Genomic DNA, 19,749 nt, shown 5'->3' with positions numbered 1-19,749 from the left:
CATGCCCAAAAGCAAGCCTTCCAAGTTTATCATACCTACTCCCAACCCCAGGTATCTGTGATCACCCTACAAGAGTGACTACAAACAATTATTTTTAAAGAAATAATGTAAGAAACCCATGTGTTTCCCTAAACACAAATGCTCTGGCTCAGCTCCTGGGTTCAGTTCCTAACTGTGCCAAGAATGGAGTCTGTAAATAAAAATAAATTAAGGGATCCCTGGGTGGCACAGAGGTTTGGCGCCTGTCTTTGGCCCAGGGCGCGATCCTGGAGACCCGGGATCGAATCCCACGTCGGGCTCCCGGTGCATGGAGCCTGCTTCTCCCTCTGCCTATGTCTCTGCCTCTCTCTCTCTCTCTCTGTGACTATCATAAATAAATAAAAATTTAAAAAAAAAGATATTAAAAAAATAAATTAAAATCTTGCTCTGTAGAATGGGCTTTATTTACTTCATATTCTTTTTTCCCCATATTCTCTTTATTTATGAAAATCTCCCTACCTCCACATCATTCTGCCAGCTTTTTATTTATTTTTCTGCCAACATTTTAATAAGCCCAGGGCTCCTTCCAGAAAGAGACATGGTGGTTGGGAACATGCAGTGCAGCATGCCTGGGTTTGAGTCTCTGTACTTACTTAACAACTGGGTAAATTGGCAAATTGCTAACTCTCTCTGACTCTTATGACCTTGTCCATAAAATGGGGATGATGACAGCAGTGTCTACCAGATGGGATAGTAAGGGACAAGGGAATCATGCAAAACGTATTGCAAGGTGCCACCTACAGTAGCACACAGTAACAACCACTACTACCACCACCACTCATCTCTTATTATTATACTTATTATTATTCATTATTATTCATTATTCATTATTATTCATTATTTCCTCTCCCAATGCCATGCTTTGGTAAAGGACCTTACTTACTCCCCTGCCTGTCAGTCTCTGGAGACTTCTGCATGCCTCACTTCTAACATCGGGACAGGTACCCACCTAACTCTCCCCTTTCACCTTGCTATCTACACACGCTCAGCCTGTAGTGTCTTCTACCAAAAAGGGGAGGGTGCTCAGTTCACCTTCTACCTTGTCTCACTAAGACACGGGTTCCCAACTGGACCTGGAAGCAGGCCTTACATTAGGCTGTGTACCTCAGCTCCTTATACACCTTCCTTCTTTAAGATCATTGGTGCAAGAAGGTCCATGAGGGATGATCCAGAGACCATCACTGCGGGGCCTGCAGAGAAGCCCACATTAAAAAGGTCATATGGAGCCACTAGTGGCCAGGAAATCAGCCTCAGTCAGGAATTCAGGCTCTGGAGCCAGGAAGAATCCTGCTCCACTGCTCACCAGCTGTGTGACCTTGAGCAAGTCACAACCCCTTGGGGTCTCCCGTGTAATTACCGACAAAAGGGAGCTCTTGACAGTACCTCCCTCCTAGGGTCACTATGAGCATTAAATGAGATGCTGCTTTAATATAATGCCTAACATATTCAGCAAACAAGACTTCTTTTCCTTACTGCTATTTTAAACTTCATTTCTTCTTTCCAGAAATACTGATGAGCTTATGTAGAACTCCTAGCACCTGGGAGACCAGGATTTGGGACAACCTCATACAATTAACAAAGCAGGGGAGGAAGGCCATCCTATCTTATGTGAACTGCCCATTCCCCATTCCAAATGCATTTCCTCATATTCCATCTGACCTTTACTCTCCACCCAGGCCATCATCACCCTAACCTTCATGGGCACTCATATTATTCTATATCCTCTCCACTGACAAAAATGTCCAAATTCTCTAGTAAGGCATTCAAGGCCCATCCTATTCGTATCCCATCAGACTTTGCCAGCTTCATCTCCCAGATACCTCTCCACCCTCAAACCCCCTCCCTCATCCCTCTATGAAGCCTTTTGTGAGCCAACCAATTAGAATTAGTTGCTCCCTCGTTGTCCATCGAAAGATGAATGGATAAAGAAGATGTGGTCTATGTATACAATGGAATATTACTCAGCCATTAGAAACGACAAATACCCACCATTTGCTTCCACATGGATGGAACTGGAGGGTATTATGCTGAGTGAAATAAGTCAATCGGAGAAGGACAAACATTATATGGTCTCATTCATTTGGGGAATATAAATAATAGTGAAAGGGAATAAAGGGGAAAGGAGAAAAAAATAAGTGGGAAATAACAGAAAGGGAGACAGAACATGGAAGACTCCTAACTCTGGGAAACGAACTAGGGGTGGTGGAAGGGGAGGAGGGCGGGGGGTGGGGGTAACTGGGTGGCGGGCACTGAGGTGGGCACTTGACGGGATGAGCACTGGGTATTATTCTGTATGTTGGCAAATTGAACACCAATAAAAAATAAATTTATTATTAAAAAAAAGAATTAGTTGCTCCTTCCTATCTGGCCTTATTATGCACTGCTTTTTTCTCTAAGGATCTGGGTCTATTTCTGCCTCTTTCATTACATGCAAAGGGCAGAATTTGTTAACATATTACATAATTAATTAATAAGCCTGCTAACAAATACATGATTGAATAAGAGTGAATTTTTCCCCCATCTATTCTCAACATGGAAACCTCAGTCCAATTATGCATCCCTCTGCTCTTAACTCTCTCCCACTTCACTCAGAAAACCTAAGGCACTGGCCTACAAAGCCCTACCTGATCTGACCCCCCAGTTTCCTCCAACATCCCAGGCCTTTCCATTTTCCCCCTTATTCCACTTCAAAAGTGCTAATGTCCTTGCTATTCCTCAAACACAGCAGGCACATTCTGGCCTCGCTATTCTCCCCCACAACACAGAGGTCATAAGCTATTTCCATAAAGGGCCATATATTAAATATTTTCAACTTTGCAGACTACATTGCCACTGTCAGAACTACTCAACTCTGCATTGTACCACAAAGCCAATGGCAGCCACAGACAATATATAAAGTGATGGGTGTGGCCTGGCCCAGTGGCTACAGTTTACCAAACCTGCCTTAGCATAGAAGGTGCTCCAAAAGTATTTACTAAATGGATGAATCAAGGGGGAAACTATAGCCCATGAGGCTTACGATGAGCCAGTAACAAATCAGGTTCCCAGGTGAAAACCACCCCAGGGCTGTCAATTGGATCTCCATCCTCCCCCACCACCACTTCCCAGCTCTTGCTTCTTTTAAACCCTGTCTTCCTCATCTTCCTCGTGCACCCTCCTGCAGGCCTGTCCCTGTGGGCAATAAGGCCACCCCTAGCCATGAGACCACCCCACCTTGGGAGGAGAAGCCTCAGGGAAGCAGACACAATTCCCAAGACCTGGTTTTCATGCAAATGTCCTCAGTAATAAAAGAGGTGGAAATTGAAAAACATAAAATAGATGATATAGGAGCCAAAGTGCGTCTAAATAGATTGGAGCTGGAGTTTTCCATAAGGTGTCAGTGAGTCTTTAACATGCAAATGAGTCGCTTCCCTCAGGGTATTTTAAAAGACCCTGTCAGCCGTGAAATATGTCTGTCGATGAAAAACACCTTTCGTTATTAAACCCTTTGCTAATGAATTGCCTTGCCCAGTTCTGTTTACTCGTCTTTCTGACTTTCACCTGAGTTACCTCTCACATGAGCACACACTCTTTGGGAGGTGAAGGGAGCTTGAGGACACCGAGCCCCTAAAACCTAAACAGCAGGTAACAATATTAGCAACAACCAACCTTTAGAAAGCCCTTTGCACTCATTATCTCCTTAGATATTCCACACAACCCAGTAAGATGAGACAAATATTATTATCATCTACAGGCATAAGTAAGGGAAAGCCACAGGGAACACCCCAGCGGCTGATGAAACAAGGCCAAAGGCAAGTGTGGAAAGCTCTACAAATGGGAAGTTGATGGTCAAATGAAATGTCCACCCCCCTGGGCACAACTAAATGGGGAACCAAGCATTTACTGTTTGTGGTGGGCCAAGAAGTGGCTTGGCTTATCAGTTACCACCCATCTGCAACCCCCTCCCATGCCACATTTCAGGATAATAAGCATGGAAATCACCTTTCCCTGTTTGGTGCACAGGTGAGAATGGCCAGAGGAAAGGCACTTTGGGCTCCAATTCCATCAATCCTGTAAGTGACCACAGCCTCCTCCCATTTCCTAACGAGGCCATTAAAGAAATTCAGCATTATTTCTTCTGGTCTGCTCCCAAGACTGGAAAAGACCCAATAAGAGTGATCAGGTTTTCAGGGAAACCTGAAAATGTTTCATCATGTGGCTAAAAACCAAACAAGGTAGATGATGCTATCATGTCTCAAGTCTGGAAAGATGCAGAGTCAATGCCCAGGGACCATATAGTTGGCCTGATCAGGTTTCTAACCTGCTTTGCCACCAATGATGCAGGTCAAGTGTAATCATACTCCCTTTCCTGGAGTTTGACGCCCAGAAGGTGGCTGAATCAATATTGATTAAATAAAGGAATCCCTGGCTGATGCCAAGGTCCCAGAGCAGACAGAGAAAATAAATCTCACTCAGGCAAGGAATAGAAATTCTCCCTCAGTTCATCCTAGGAAAGTGGGACTCAAGGGCGAACAGTGGAAAATCAAACACAAAGAGCAAGTGGCAGGTAAGAGGTGGGTCACCGGAGTCCCTCCAACACAAAAATCTAAATCCAGGAGATTTAGTGAATGAGTTGGGGGTCAAGGGACTGAGCAGGGAGTGGGGAAATGGATGCCAGAACCAAGCACTATTCTTATCGTATAGGTCCCTTATCTGACAAGAAAACGTACATATCAAGAAGGAATAAAATGCAAGCTCTCCCAACAGAGGTCAAATCTTACATCTGTGAGGGCTGTTGAGAAATAGCCAAGCCAATAATGACATAATAGAAGATGATGTAATCCAGGAAAAATGACTCAAGTGTAGACTTTGTGAAAATCTGTATATAAAATGATGTAGCAGTAAATTAGTCTTGTACGCCGTAATAGGCACACATTTACCATAACTACAAAAAGTTAAACTGGCAAACAAGGACCCAAAGGCCCATAACCAGGTGTGAAGGGAAGAGTTGGTGTTTTAAGTTCACAGGACTCTTAAAAAAAAAAAAAAAAAAAAACACAGGACTCCTTTTCCTATAAAGCAGAAGAACTCAGGGATCCCTGGGTGGCGCAGCAGTTTGGCGCCTGCCTTTGGCCCAGGGCGCGATCCTGGAGATGGGTGCACCGGGCTCCCGGTGCATGGAGCCTGCTTCTCCCTCTGCCTATGTCTCTGCCTCTCTCTCTCTCTCTCTCTCTCTCTCTCTCTGTGACTATCATAAATAAATAAAAATAAAAATAAAAAAGAACTCAAAAGTATGTCCCGGGCAGCATTTCTATCTCCTAGAAGTATGTTAGAAATGCAAAATCTTGCTCCCCACCCAAGACTTAGTGAATCAGAAACTTTAGGGATGGGGTCCAGCATTCCGCGTGGTAACAAGCCCTCCAGGTGACTCTGATGCAGTTTGAAAACCTGTGCAATACAAAAATGCTTAAAGAAAACACATGAAAAGGGACGGGGAAAGTCTAATTCACTTGCAACTCCGCGAAATACCTCCCCAAAAGCGCCCACCAAGCGCCAATCATCATGGACGTGAGCAGTACATGCTTACTGGGTCTGCGGGCTTCCTGCCTAGTAGAAAGTCAACGCCACTCAACCTGGGGAGAGAGCTGTGCTAGGTGTCTTCCGGAAGCTGCTCTCCGTACACAGGTGTCATCGGCACGTTTATGGTGAGAACTGCCAGCGCAGGGCCCGCGCGAGGTGGGGAGACCAGGGGCGCTCCGGGGCACTGGCTCTCCGCGGGGCCCCCTGCTCTGGTCCGCACCACGCTCAGCGCCCGCGCTCACCCCCCGACAGCCCAGAGAGAGGTCTCCCGGGTGCGCCACCTGATGCCCTCCCGCCCAGCCCAGCCCAGCCCCCGGAGCAGCGCCCGGAGCAGCGCCCGGAGCAGCGGGTCCGCGCGTCCGCCCCCGGCCAGCCGGGCTGCAGTCACCGCAGCGGGGGCGGGGCCCCGCCGGTCACGTGGCCGCGCGCCGTCCCGGGTGACCCGGGCACAGGCCCAGGGTTCCTTCCCCACCGCCCGGGCGGAGGCAGGCGCCGGCGCGGCCACACCGCCTCCCCCGCGCTCCTCGCGCCCTGCGGCCCCGGCGCGCCTGCCCCACTCACCCCGAGGGACGCGAGGACGCGGCGCCAGGCTGCTCGCCGCAGCGGGCGGACGGGGTTCGCCGACCCTCGCTCTCCGCCACCCGCGGACTGCGCCTAGCGAAGCGGACCGCCGCGCGGCCTGCCGGGACTTGTAGTCCGTGGTTCCCGACGCTGCAGACCTGCGAGCCACGGAACCCGGGAGTCGGAGGGGTCAGGGCGCCTGACCTGTGTCTTTGCCCTACTGCGGACGTACAGCCTTCCTGAAAACTTGTTTCTGCAGGAGGCGCAGAGTCGTGTTCAGTGGAGAATCGGGTTGTGGGTTTGTGTATTTCGAATAAGGTTATTAGAACAAGTAGAACAAGTAGGAGAAGACGACATTGACAGTTGCCCAACGGTGAGAATGTGCTGCTGTTAACGTGTGGCCCCCATTCGTTCATTCGTTGACCTGTTTCGCGTGTTTATGAGATGTACTTTGGAGACCTTCATCAGACCTTCATTCATTCCACAAATACCTCTTGAGCCACTTGCTCGGGGAACAGAGATGGGGGTGCGGTGGGGTGGGGATGCATCTGTCAATTCAATATAATTGCGATCAAATTTCCAACAGAATCTTTTCTGGACTATCAAGCTTATCTAAAATTTATATGCAGGGTACCTGGGTGGCCCGGTGGGTTGTAAGCCTCAGCCTTCGGCCCAGGTCATGATCCCAGAGTCCGGTCCCAGTGGAGACTTGAGCTCTGCTCCACGGGGAACCTGCTTCTAACCTCTCCCTCTGACTGCCCATCCCCCTGCTTGTGCGCGTGCTCTTTCTCCGTCAAAATCTAAAAATAAAATCTATATGCAAAACCAAAGGGTAAAACGTTGCCCAAACACTCCTCAAGGAGAGTAACGTGTTTCAAGGACTCGGCCTTTCATATATCTGTATTTATCTTTTAATGCTGTAAAAATTAAGGCCATTTGGTATTAGTATAGGGATGGTAGAAGTGGTGGTCAGAACTTAGCCTAGAGCACCCAGAAACAGATCCAGGCATATGTGGGATCTTGACTATATGAAGAGCTAGCTAGCATTATGGGTAGACACATTATCCAGTATATGAGCTCAAACAACTAGCTCTCTGTGGGACTTCACTCACCTCACATACAAAAACTAATTCCAGGTAGATTAAAGACTTTCAAGGGGGGAAAAAAATCAGAAAGGTTAAGAGAAAATAAAGGAAAACATCCTGTGATCTCAGGGTTGGGTTCATTATATGACACAAGCACAAAGTGTATACAAAACTTTGATAAATTTGGACTACATTAAATTCAATAACTTCTCAACAAAAGGCATAAAAAGACAAGCCATAGACTAAGACAATTGATACAGAGATAGCAGTAGTATAGAATTGCATAATACAGTCTCCCCTACCTCTGTCTGAAGTTTGCAGTGTATACATGCTAAGATAGGAACATGAATAATTTTCAAGCAGTGTGAGAAGTATGAGCTGGAGGTATGAACAAAGTGATCTAGGAACATATAGAATGGAACAATAATTTTGCCCAGAAGATTTTGAAATGCTCTGTAAACTAAGAACTGACTTGGAGGCTGGGAATTAAAGGTTGAAAGGGTTTCCCCTAGAGATGGTTGTTAACATCAAAAAAAAATTGTTTTTAAAAAAAAGCATAAAGTTGCAGTATAATACAGTACAAGACATAAGATATTTAAATAAAAATAGGAAGTTTAAAACCAGAGATAAGACATAATAAATATATTAAAAACTTAGTATGCACCTAATTGCACCCTAAGTTTAAATGTTACTATCAGGGTAGCAGTTATCCTGAGGAGTGGAAATGGGTGATGGGGGGTGGGGGCTAAAGAACTTTCAGTTTACACCATGTGCCCTTTTATAATATTTGAATTTTTTTTTACAATGAATCTGTGTATAAATTTAATTATCTAAACATTTTTAATTTTTTAATTTTTAAGCCTTCAAGTTCAACATGGTATGTTGAATACACTCATTTAAATCCACTCCTTCCTGAAGTCCCATGAAAATGACAGGAAAGGAATTAAAAAGGTATAAAACCCAAAGGGAACAAGAGAAGAGACAACAGCAAATAAGAAAAATCAAAAAGTAAATGGGGGAAGCTCCAACACAGATAGGCAATTGAGGTGCTTATAAACAAACACCAGAAATTCTGATTTTAGATTCTAGTCTGCAGTCTGGAACTCCATAATCCTTAGAAAGCTCCCTCAGTGGTTTTAATGGGCAGTTTAGTGGAAAAGCTCTGTCAAGGAAGCAGTTCATGTAGTGAAAAGCTGGTGGATTGAAAGCAGTGGTTCTCAGGCAGGTTAGAAACACCTAGAGAGCTTTAATAACCCTGGGGGGGGGCGGTACTTGGGGGGCCCAGTCAGTTAAGTGTCTGCCTTTGGCTCAGGTGGTGATCTCAGGGTCCTGGGATGGGGTTCTGGGATGGAGCCCTGCATTGGGCTCCCTGCTGAGTAGGGAGTCTGCTTGTTTCTCTGCCCACCCCTCTTCATTAGTCCTCTCTCTTTCAAATAAATGAATAAAATCTTTAAAAAAAAAAAAAAAAAACAGCAATAACAACAACAACAATCCTCCTGGGCCACACCTCGGCCCTCTTAAGTCATTTCTGGGGACAGGACCCGGGTGTAACTATTTTGTAGAGCTCCCCAGAGCATTTCAATGCCTATGGAAAGCTAGACACCACTGATTTAAAGAGTCTTGTTTCAACTGTGTGACTTAAAGCAACTTTTAGGCAACCAAAGAATCACTAAATTCTACCTCTGAAACTAATAATACGGTATATCAATAATAAATTTTTTTTTAAAAAAGCAAGTTTTGGGGCAGCCTGGGTGGCTCAGCGGTTTAGCGCCACCTTCAGCCCAGGGTGTGATCCAGGAGACCCAGGATCGAGTCCCACATCGGGCTCCCTGCGTGGAGCCTGCTTCTCCCTCTGCCTGTGTCTGCTTCTCTCTATCTCTCTCTGTGTCTCTCACGAATAAATAAAATCTTCAAATAAAAAAAAAAAAAGCAAGTTTTCTAATTTGGCAAAGCTTGAACTTCCTTTTTGATTTACCAAAGGTAAAATGATGAAATGGTAGCTTCCTTCATGATAAAAGGTATTATTATCTATCCACCTTCCTCAGAGGTTCTTGTGAGGTGTATGAGAGATGAGAGAGATGAGGTGTATGCTTTGGAAACTGAATATTGCTGTGAAGACATGTCACACTTAGAAGAAAATCCAAACTCTTTACCAACTCACCCAGTTCCCCTGGGCTTGTTCCTACCACCTCTGTCTCTAGCCTCATTTTCCATCCTTCTCTCCCTCACTTCATGCCACTCCAGCCTAACCAGCTTCCTGTCTGTTCCTCAACCTGCCATATTGACTGTTGCCAGGAGGCTCTTACACTTGCCATTCCCCCATAACTTCAAAGGTCTGCTCCATCCCCGCAATCTATTCTTTGTTCCAACAGCACCCCTCCAAAAATGCCATCCCTGACTACTCTTACCTAAACACCACCACTCCTCCACATTCCCTAAAACACACTATCCCCTTACATTGCTTTACTGTTATAGCATTTATCAATACTTGAAACTATATTATTCATTTGTTTAAATGGCTTTTATCTGTCTCCTTCACTAGGCCATAAGCTTCATGAGAACAAGGATTTATTTTTTTAAGATTTTATTTATTTGTTTATTTATTTATTTATGAGAAACACAGGCAGAAGGAGAAGTAGGCTCCCCATGGGGAGCTGGATGTGGGACTCGATCCCGGGACCCCAGGATCATGACCCAAGCCAAAGGCAGACACTCAACCACTGAGCCACTCAGGTGTACCAAGAACAGGGATTTAGATCCTCAGTGCCTAGAAAGGTGACAGACAACAGATAAACAAACAACAGGATAGATACATAATAGTATAAACCCTATGAAGGAAAGAAGAGGGGTGTGTCATAAAAGTAATAAACAGAGGCCAGAAATGGTGACTTTGGATAGAGAAGAAGTCAGGCAAGGCATCTTTGAGGAAGCTACAACGTGATGGATGGGCAAGTCAGCCACGGGGAAGAGGAGGAAGTATATTCCAAGCAGATGGAACAGCAAGTACAAAGGTCTAGGGGTAGGAAAGAGCCTCGCATGTTTGAAGAACAGAGAGGAGCCCAGTGTAACTTAAGCAGAAAGAATGGTGTAGGAGGAGGTAGGAGAGGCAGGTAGAGTCAGGTTACACAGGATGTCGGAACGTTTACTGGTTTGAATTTTAGTCCAAGTGCACTAGGAAGCCAAAGGGTTTTGTTGAGATGGGATGTGACCAAAGAAGCTAAATAGAAAATGAACCAAGCAATCAAAGCCACAAAGGGAAGCAGCTAAATTATCTCAGAACCTGCCAAGGTCCCAGTTGAGTTTCTGAGGCAGCAGGGCCTGGAGTTGGTAAATTCAGTGTTCAGAATGCTATCCAAGAGAAGCATTCATGCAAGATGCTCTGTGTTGATGCAATGAAACGCCAGGACACCTGCACCCCGATGTTTTTAGCAGCAATGTCCACAATAGCCAAACTGGAAGGAGCCTTGGTGTCCATCGAAAGATGAATGGATAAAGAAGATGTGGTTTATGTATACAATGGAATATTACTCAGCCATTAGAAATGACAAATTTGCTTCGATGTGGATGGAACTGGAGGGTATTATGCTGAGTGAAATAAGTCAATCGGAGAAGGACAAACATTATATGGTCTCATTCATTTGGGAAATATAAATAATAGTGAAAGGGAATAGAGGGGAAGGGAGAAGAAATGGGTAGGAAATAGAAAGGGAGACAGAACATGGAAGACTCCTAACTCTGGGAAACGAACTAGGGGTGGTGGAAGGGGAGGAGGGTGGGGGTTGGGGTGACTGGGTGGCGGGCACTGAGGTGGGCACTTGACAGGATGAGCACTGGGTGTTATTGTTGGCAAATTGAGCACCAATAAAAAATAAATTTATTATTAAAAAAAAAAAGATGCTCTGTGTTGTGTCCCGGAAGTAAACCATCTAGGAGGAAGCAGCCAACCAGAGGAAAAGCAGGAGAAAAGATTACTGTAGAGGGAGTAATAAAGGAACTATTCTTTGCAGGAAGGGAAAGCCTTAAGGCTAGTAGTGAAGGAAACAGGAAAGCTGTATTTGGTTCCTGGCAGTATTCCAAAGGTGAGCAATGTCCTGCAGGGGTTACAGCCATAGAAGGAAGGGTGAGCTGCTGGAGGGCCAGACCTTGTGTTAGCACCTTCCCAGGACAGAGTGTTCAGCAAGAAAAGGCAGTCGATCCAGACCCAGGACTGGAAGGTCAGGGTCTAGCTATCCCCAGAGGGCAGTTGAGCATTTGCCAGAGGACCTGCAGACCAATCCATATACCATATGCATTTGTCTGCTGGGGTTGAAGAGCAGAGGCTAAGGTTGGAGAGAGAGCAAGGCCTGATGCCTCTGAATCCTTCTAGGACCAATGACTATGAGATGGAAACCTGCTCAGCCCTGCATCATGGGATGGTCAGACTGGCCTGGACTTGATGGAAGTCTAAAGAGATCTTTTTTTAACACCTGGGAGGAAGTAAATCAAGATGAGTAATCTGGAATTCATTTCCAACCCAGGGGCTGGAGTGACATGGAGAGCAGGGATTTCTTATCTGCTTCTGGTTTAGAGACCCCACAAAAAGCACATCACACAGGCCCTTCAGTTTTCTTTTTTTTTTTCCAGCTTTATTGAGTTATAATTGTCATACCCTTCAGTTTTCTTATCTGTTATAAAGAAGAAGAAAAATTCCTTGCAAGCAACAGCTGATATATCTCAGGGTAAAAACCAAAAGAATTCTTAACTAGAATTCTAAATCAGTTTACTGGAGAGCTGTGTGTGTGTGTGTGTGTGTGTGTGTACACGAAGATCACATATATATTTATACATGCTAATAAATACTATATATGCATTTATATGCTATCATTTATCAAGCATTTGTTATTGCCAAATGCTAGTCTGTGCTTTAAGTATATTTTCTCATATAATTTTCATGATATATGAGATAGATCTTATTATCCCCATTTTTATAGCTGAGCAAACTAAGGCACAGAGGATCAAGCAGCTTGTCCAAGACCACTCCATAAGGACACAGCTGGGATTCTGTCCCCTGAGTGTGACTCTAGAGCAGACACTCTGGAATGAGCAGCTCACACTGATCATAGGTGTATTTAGAGGGAATCATTTGAGGCAAATGTCTGGAGCCGAAGAAGTTAACTCCGGCCCTGAGTTCTTTGAGCAGTTTTAACAGGAAATTGGCAAGCTGGCTCACCAGTAATCCTTTATTATCAGCCATTAATTGACCACACCCCTCAGTTAAGATGCAAGATGGACTGGGAGTTTGGTTAGCTGCTTCCAGTCCTGCCTAATGCTACTGGTTGTCTATTGACCTTGGACCTTGGACCTTGAACCTTGGACCAGTCATTTTTCCCCTGCTGGGACTTAGGATCCTCTTTTGTAAAGTAAAGGAATTTTATGGGTGGAAATCTAAGGCTCTTCTAGCATTCACATCCCACAATTCTGAGTCTGTAAGCAATGTCCAACCTGACATCGAGGGTGCAGTGGAGTAAGACCCTGCACCAAATATCCTCTGTAGCTTACCGCAAGTCCTCTCTCCACCCTTCTCTGTCCTTCCCTGTGCCCAGGAGACTGACTAGCACAGGCTGTGTCCCTGGGGCTCCACCGTCCTCTGTCTTACAGTTGGGTTTGGCCACTGGTCAACATGGGCGGAAGGCAGGGAGGCCCAAGGAGAGAGAGGCCTATAGATATCTATTCACATGTATGCACACACACACAGACACACACACATGCACATGCATGCATGCACATGCACACCTCCACCCCACTTCATGTGTGTGCTCTTGCCCTTCAGGTCCACGTTTAGGCAGAGGCTGAGATCCTCTCCTGCCACAGCTCCTGCCGAGGCCTTTTTGCCCAGCCCCAGCCCTCACTGAGCTGCAGGAACACCCACACTGTACCCCCTTAGACCTGGGAGCAGTGACAACTTCCTGCGATGCTAGTGCCCAGCTGCTTCCCTGCCACTGCCTGTACCTCCTCTAAGCATTTCATTCATTCAACACTGCATTTCAACCCTTGAACATGCCTCTACTTCCCATAGGACCCGGAGCACTGTAGCCCTCTTGGTGGAGAGGTGGCTTCCCTCCTTGTCATTACTGCCATGACATCAGAAATTTCTCCATGTCTCAGGAATCCCAGACCTCAACACAGGAGCCCCACAACACAGGAATCCCCCATCCTATTGAAGTCCTGCAGGCTTCCCCCCTAGGCCCTACCACCAGCTGGGAACCTAGAGGTAGGCACTTTCAGGGTAAGGAAGCAGGATTCCCCAATTCTCCCACAGTGGTGGGAGCATCAACACCAATATTTAATTAGCCAGTCCATAAAAAATCCTCTTGGGCTCTGAAAGAGCGAGAACATGAAGTCTGACAGACGAGTTTGATTCCTGGCTCAGCTGCTTGCTGGCTGTGACCTTCCTGTGCCTTAGATTCCTCTTCTGTAAATTGAGGATAATAATATCTACTCTCAAACTAGCTGTAAGGATTGACTAAAACAGCCTATCCAAGGGCTTAGTACAATGCTTGACAAATACTGAGTAGATGCTCAATAAATGTTGATTCCCTTTCTCTATTAGGCAACTGGGAGGAGTAGGGAAGAAAGGAAAACCATTCAAGGAGGTAAAGTGGTTTCTCCAGAAATACTATACCACCTCCTTCAGTTATGTAGTGGAATAGCCAGGGACTGACTGTTATGGCAGTGGACCAAAGCAGAAAAAAAAAAAGAAAAAAAAGAAAAAAAGAACAACTCATCAGAAAGCAGGCTTTTGTCAAAACAAAACAAAAAAAAAAAAAAAAAAGCAAAAAAAAAAAAAAATGCTCAAACCCAACTGCAGCAAGCAATTACAGAACAATAGTTAAATACTTTCTATAATTAGAGAGAGAAACTATTACGAGTTATCAGAATGCCTTTGTCTGAGCTGACCCCCTACACCCAAAGATCTTGGCTCACGTGAGATAGAGGCTGGGGATCTTTGTGTCCTTTTTAGTTTTCTTGAGAAATTAAATCTCACACCACCCTTCTGTTGCCAAGAAAGGAGAGCAGAGACAGTGAGGACCCTCTTATCGGAAAAGAAAGACAATTGGAAATGTGACTCATGTCAAGAGCTAATCTGATCCTGAAAGAGGACAGGGTCTTACAGCTTCCCCCAAAAGCTGCTGACACCCTGGCCCTACCCTGCTGATGGGGCAGGTGGGTGGGTTGGCATTTCTGTGGGAAGAGGAGGCATGTGGGCTTTGGCATCCCCCAATCATGCCCCTTTTGCTGAAATCTGAGGACCAAATCCTATCTTTAACAATGGATATTCTGAACAAAAGCAAAGGAGAAGATAGTTCCATAAACATTCATGTTAGAGAATTTGTCTCTTGGTCTTGCCAGAAGGACCAAGCTCCAGCTTCCTCGCCCTGAATCTCTATGCTTGCCCAGACACTGCTTTCCTCCCAGGTCCCCAGGTCCCTCTCCCCTTCCTTCTCTCAGTCCTACCTGCTTTTGTGACACTTCCTTCACATACCCTTCCTTTTTTTCCCTTCCTCACCTTTTTTGTTGCCATAAGCATTGTCAAGTTCCCCATGGATCCCATATCTAGACTTTTCCAGACTTCCACCTGGCTCCCCTTCCCCCAGATTCCTCCCCCTCACAGACATTACACAAACCACCCCCTTTTATCCCATTTACTGCATTCAGTACACCATTCTCTACACTGGGACTTTCTCAAATATGGTACAGGTGCCACTGATGTATGCTAGGTAGTTTTAGGTGGCATAGGTGCTTAGTGCTCTTCCCAGGTCCCCTTTACCAAGCCAGTATCCCCATTACTCAGCTCCTGTGAGTGTTGGCTGCTGACAATTCACAGCTGCCCCAGCCTCCAGAAAATTAACAGGGCAGAAGGGAGATGCCCCACTAGGAAATATCTGGAAAATTACACCTTCACACATTCCCACATCACACTGTCAGGAAGGTATTCTGTTTTTTAAAAGCTGGGATGCTACAATTTGTTACTTTGGGAGAAAACCAGGTCAGTCTGGGAAAATCTAGGACACCTGAAGTTCAGTTCCACCAGAGGCCATAGAGACCTAATTGTCTTCCACTCATGCCTGGAAGAAACAGTTGTTGGGTGTCTACACTGTCCCAGGTACTGAGCCACTATTAAGCACCAGGCCTTGTTTGGGGGATACTGATATTAATAATGATTTTCCTGCCCTGCTGAGAAGCCTACAGTCTGATGGTAGACACAGACTATTGTTTTTTCATTTTAAAATCAATTTTTAAAATGCAATATAGGCATGTGTAAAGTAATGTTGGGGGTGATATGGAGGCAGGGGCAGGCAGGGAGCTCCTCTGTTTCTGTTAGACTGGAACATAATGAAATTCAGGATTCAGCAGCTGGGTTCCAGTGTGGACTCTCCCACTTACTAGCAGAGAGCCCCCAGGCAAGTCAGTAATGGTGTCTGCTAGCAAAAAAGAGCAATCAAAGTGCCCTTAAGAGGGCTAGAAGGCTATACATCAACCTAATGGACATGGTGTCTGGGGAATAGGATTGCAGGTGGTTATTTTCTTCTGTTTGCTTTTCCATTTTTCAAAATTTCACAGAGAATAAAATTCTTTTGAAATCAGAAAAAGAGAATCACTAAATTTTTTTAATGGGATTTAATTCCCATTGCTCTGAGGTGAACTCTTTAAAGGCATCTCTCCTCCTCCCCTTACTTTATTTATCTGTCTATCTAGCTATCTGGCAAAGCTCACCAAAGGGTAGTTTTTAGGACCACCTGCTTCAAGTCTTGGAAGTCTTATTAGTATACAAATTCCAAGCCCTATTCCCTGGATTCAGATGGTCTGGAGTAGGGCCCAGATATCTGTATTTTGACAAGATCCTTAAATGATTCTATTCTCAGCACAATCCTGAGAACCACTCACTGTTGAGGTAAATGAAACATTCTATTTACCTTAACTTTCCAGATAACTAGGGCTTATCCACGCATACAATTTTTTTTTAAGTTTTACACTCCTTTGTCAAATAAGTTTGGTGAACAAAGTTTAAGTTTTCTGGGTGACTAGGAATCATGTCCATGATACACTGTGGACATTTCTGTTGGATTGTGTGGTACCATATCTCCTTCTCTAAAGGAGTGTTGGGCTGTGACATTTTTATAATACTATTTATTTTGTACTGTTATTCATCATCCAGTGTCTGTTATTCCTTTTATTAAAAATCATTTGTTTACCACCTCCTAGTATACAGATTGTCCCACTAAAAGAAATCAAGGCTTCTTAGAGACTCATTCCGGACCTAGGGATGGAAATGGGTAAGATGATCCTGAAATATTTCGTCACACCAGAAAGCATGGAAGTTATCAAAGACAATGAGGGCTGGGCCAGAAGAACTCAGAAGTCAACATGAAGAGCCTCCCACTTGCAAAACTGATTATCAATGGATTGAAGCACATCAAGTATCTTTACCTCTGTGAGTACTTCAAAACAAACAAACAAATAATAAGTCATCTCTGAGAAGTGCTAGAAAACCACCTAATTATTTTTAAAATGAGTAATTAAAGAAAATCAGGTATTCATTCTCTTTATCCTTTGTGAAATTCTCTTTTACAGAAGTATACCAGCTAGTAAGTGAAAAAGGAATGCCAGAACCTCACCAATCTGCAACTCCTACTGATTTATGGGTGCTGCGATAGTAATGTCTGCTAACATCACAAGAAAGACTACCAGACTCTGGATTTTCCTGATAGCAGTAAACACCACCATCTGTGAGGTTGCTCTATACCTTCCCCAGCCCCACAACAAAAACAAAGCCAAACAAAACCTTACATCTGGGGATGCCTGTGTGGCTCAACGGCTGAGCCTCTCTCTGCCTTTGGCTTAGGGTGTGATCCCAGGGTCTGGGGATCAAGTCCCACATCAGGCTCTCTGCAAGGAGCCTGCTTCTTCCTCTGCCTATGTCTCTCTGCCTCTCTCACTATGCTTCTCATGAATAAACAAAACCTTATATCTGATCAAGCTTCTAGATCTAATGAAGAATTTATAGGAAACAGAGGAGGAAGACCATCACAAAGATGCAAAACTCTAGGAGGCAAATAATCTGATTTCTTCAACAAAATATTGCGTGAAAAAAATAAGAGATGGAAAAGGAACCTACAGGTAAAAGAGATATGAGACATATCAACCAATCACAACATATAAACTTTACTTGGACCTTGATTCAAATAAGCAAAATATATAGATATTTAAAAGCCAAAAACAAGAACACACAAGAAACATACAAAACAAAAATGTTTAAGACAGTGAGAGAAATGACAAAATTGACTAGATGGATATTTGATTATATTGAATTATTTGGTATTTTTAAAATTAGGTGTGATAATGGTACTGTGGCTATGGTTTTTAAAAAGGACCATATCTTTTAGAGAAGGGCACTGAAATTGTTTTCAAATAAAATATGATGTTTAAGATTTGCTTCAAAATAATCTGGGGGAGGGAGTGAGAAGCGGTGCCATGGGCAAGACCGGCTGTGTGTTGAAAAATGTTAAAGCTGGTGATGAATTTCATCAGGTTCATTTTTCTGTTCTACTTTTGAATATGTTTGAGATCTTTATAAATAAAATGTTCTGCATATTCGTAGTTGAAACTTGAAAATTTCAGAAAAGTAAAAGAAAATTTAAATTATCCATAATCCTGCAGAGATAATCACCACTATCAATTTATGGTCTACCCTTCTTGCCTTTTAAATAATACAATAGGAATCCTGCTGTGAATATGGTTTCATAATCTGCTTCTTTCACTTAAGATAGTATATTTTTCCTTGTCATTAAAAATTCTAAAACATTAGTCTTAATGGTTGCAATAGTATTTCAGTTCCTAACATTTAGTCAAAAATAAATGTTGCTACTAAAAATTTTGCTGCTCTGAACATCCTCAAAAATCTTTATTTGGGGGTCCCACTCACTTTTTAAAAAGCAGAACTAGTAGTTAAGAGAATATATTTTTAGATATTTAATACACATTGCCAAACTGTTCTCTAGAAAGGTTATATCCATTTATGTTCCTCCCCAGAGTGAGATAGAATTCCCCTTTTCCTAAAACCTTGCTCTTCTGCTTGAATTTTCCCTATTTCAGGGCACCTGGGTAGCTCAGTAGTTGAGCGTCTGCCTTTGGCTCAGGTCGTGATACCGGGGTCCTGGGATTGAGTCCTACATCAGGCTTCCCTGCAGGGAGCCTGTTTCTCCCTCTGCCTATGTCCCTGCCTCTCTCTATGTGTCTCTTATGAATAAATAAAAAAATTTTGAAATAATAATAATTTTCCCTATTTCATGAGAATTCTAAGTCAAATGAGCAATTGATAAGTATGTTGGAATCAGACAGGCCTGTCTTTAAATTCTACTAGCTCTGTGACATTGTGATAGTTACTTAACATCTCTGGATCTGGGAAAAGAATAACATTGGGAGGTCATGGCTGTGGAGTAACATTATAAATGTAATGATATGTTACCTGTATATTTCTTAGCACAGTGCCTGGTTTGGTAAATGTTAGATATAACTATCATTGTTATCATTATAATTATTACATATTACCTTCCTATAGAAAGAAGTTAATAGTTTTTGTGACAGCTGTTTTCCTTTTCATGAAAAGACTTTTTTACTTGCTTCTGCATTCAAGCTGTATTTAAGGTAAGTTGGGATGCTTTTGGCTGCATCCAAAAGGAAACTCAAGTCAAACAGAAAGCTGTGGAACCCAAAGTTAGGAAGGAGTTAGAAGATATGGTCTGACTGTCCTTAGTGACTCCCTTGGCTCTGCCCTTCCCTGTCGTTTTCAACTCCATACTAATGTCCCTAGGATAAGGCAGCTAGTGCATAGAAAGATGAAAAAAATCTGCATGTGTCTTCATTCACTTCCAAGTGGAAAAAGAAAGTTCCTGCCTACTACCCTCCAGTTAGATCTTGAGATGTACACTGACTGGGAACAGTTTTATTTACTTTTTAATTTTGGGGGGTGGAACTTGATAAGCTGATTCTAAAGCTAAAGAGCTATTGAAATCTGAGGCTATTGAATAAGCAGAAGGTGAGAGGACCAATTGTAACAGGAACAGAATAAAGAGCTCCCAAGAAGATCTACACATATGGACACTTGCTACATGACAGAGGTGACCTGCAGATCAGTGAGGAAAGAGCAGACTTTTTAATAAATGGTGCTGATAAAATTGAGCATCCACATATAAAAAAATTGAAATTATACTATTTTACCTCATGCACAGTAGTCAGTTCCATGTGGAACTGATCCAAGTGTAAAAGGAAAAACTAGAAAGCTTTTATAAAATAATACAGGAAAGCATATTCAAGAATTTCTTATACAACACACATAGAGCACTAACCAAAACAGTAAAGACTCATAAATTTGCTTAATAATCAAAATTTTCTGTTCATCAAATGATATCATGTTGGAGCAAAAAGAGAACTAGAAATGCATGCAATAGACCAAGGACTATTTTCC

General features: G+C 43.6%; 1 protein-coding gene and 1 long non-coding RNA gene across 16 annotated transcripts in view; one reads left to right on the top strand and one right to left on the bottom strand.

Moving 5' to 3' along the window:
- ADCK1 (aarF domain containing kinase 1) overlaps positions 1–19,749 on the bottom strand; it is a 147,708-nt gene that overhangs the window by 105,931 nt on the left and 22,028 nt on the right. For 7 of the 15 annotated variants that reach the window (XR_005363599.1, XR_005363600.1, XR_005363601.1 and 4 more), the window contains exon 1: positions 6,160–6,301. The exons of 3 other annotated variants lie outside the window; for them this stretch is intronic. The gene's annotated coding sequence lies outside the window, so the exon portion shown is untranslated. Of the gene's footprint in view, positions 1–4,020; positions 4,037–5,605; positions 5,833–6,159; positions 6,302–6,793; positions 6,880–19,749 lie in introns of those variants that run through there. 5 more of the 15 variants (XM_038545428.1, XM_038545430.1, XM_038545431.1 and 2 more) reach the window with 4 other exon arrangements.
- LOC119872910 lies at positions 6,178–17,113 on the top strand. The gene is made up of 3 exons (XR_005363604.1): positions 6,178–6,532; positions 16,488–16,716; positions 16,857–17,113. It is a non-coding gene; the product is annotated as an uncharacterized LOC119872910 (long non-coding RNA).

This window comes from Canis lupus, chromosome 8 (genome assembly GCF_011100685.1).
Source record: "Canis lupus familiaris isolate Mischka breed German Shepherd chromosome 8, alternate assembly UU_Cfam_GSD_1.0, whole genome shotgun sequence".
NCBI lineage: Eukaryota > Metazoa > Chordata > Mammalia > Carnivora > Canidae > Canis > Canis lupus.
This window is presented reverse-complemented; position numbering and strand designations above follow the sequence as displayed.